Source organism: Mastomys coucha, chromosome X (genome assembly GCF_008632895.1).
Source record: "Mastomys coucha isolate ucsf_1 chromosome X, UCSF_Mcou_1, whole genome shotgun sequence".
Classification (NCBI taxonomy): domain Eukaryota; kingdom Metazoa; phylum Chordata; class Mammalia; order Rodentia; family Muridae; genus Mastomys; species Mastomys coucha.
The window spans coordinates 75,229,649-75,230,857 of NC_045030.1; the positions used below are offsets into that span (position 1 = coordinate 75,229,649).

At 52.4% G+C, this 1,209-nt stretch overlaps 1 protein-coding gene across 1 annotated transcript in view; it reads left to right on the forward strand.

The window, feature by feature from the left end:
* The window catches only part of Bgn (biglycan), a 12,100-nt gene that overhangs the window by 6,114 nt on the left and 4,777 nt on the right, over positions 1–1,209 (forward strand). The gene's annotated exons all lie outside the window — the stretch shown is intronic.

A 1,209-nucleotide genomic window follows, 5' to 3' on the forward strand; every position in this document is an offset into this window, starting at 1 on the left:
GGTGCTAAGAATTTCAAAGCAGCAAGCAGTCAACCTAACCCCTTGTCAGCTGGGTTCCTTCCACTTTTGCCTCTAGCAGTTGAGCTCAGAGGGCTTATTTATCCCAGATGGAGCACCAATACCCCAATTCTGCCACCAAAATGTGCTCTGTAAGAGGACTCTTTGAGCTGGGGGTGCTTCTCAAGTCTTCAGGAGGCTAGGCTTCCTATCCATCCCTACATCAGGGCAACCCCAGACATCCAAGCCTGGGAGGCTTGCAAGACCACCATGGATTCCCTATTTAGCATATGAGATGAAGTGACTAAAATACCCTGAGCCTTTGCCATGAAGTTAGACAAAGAGGAGTGGTAAGAGAGGCAGGGGCTCTGGACTTGTCCTGCAGACTACACACTGCTTGGGTCATGGAATGCAAGAGAAAGAAACAGGAGATGTGGGTGCTGGGGCAGGCTCAGACAATGCAGAATCTCCACTCCCATCATGCTGTCTCAGCCTGGGGGGCCTCCAGACAAGCCCGACCCTGCCCTGTTTCTCTGGCAGAAATCTACTCTCCTTGGGATCTTCTCCAAGATGCCAGGTCCATGGGCACAAAGAGAGAGTAGAGGTAGATATGAAAGCCTAGAGTTTTGCACCCTGAGTCCTAGGGAATGAGAGGAAGGGAGATATGAAGTGTTGATCCCCTAATTCCTAGGACCCTTGCTTCATGCTGCTACAGCATTGAAGAATCTACTTCCCTTCCCTTCCCCCCCCCAAGCCCCCACATGTTCCTCTTCCTCTTCCTCTCCTCCTTCTTCATGCCTTGGCCTCTGGACCTTCTCAGAGCAACATGGGCAGTGAAGGGGGTGACTCACTCATTGCCCAGTTAAACTAATAGCATCCAAATCTTCCAGGCTCACTCTCAGAAGGGGTGGCCTATGGGGCCAATAGCTGTGCTTGCTTTCAGCCTCCAATTGGCCTCACTGACCCCCAACCTCAGGCAGTGAAGCTGGCTTTGGCTGACTCATGGAGAGGCAGCCTTGAGCTAATTTTGAAGACATCTCATTGCCTAATGAAACCAAGTTCTTCCAGGGAGGGGAGGGGAGTGGAAACAGACACCCTCCTGGCCAGCCAGCACTCCTACCCTGACTGGCGCCTCTTACCCATGCCTCCTCCCTCTCTCTGCTGCCATCTAGCCATCCCTGGTGAAGGTTGGGGAAATACTGTGTGCTCGCT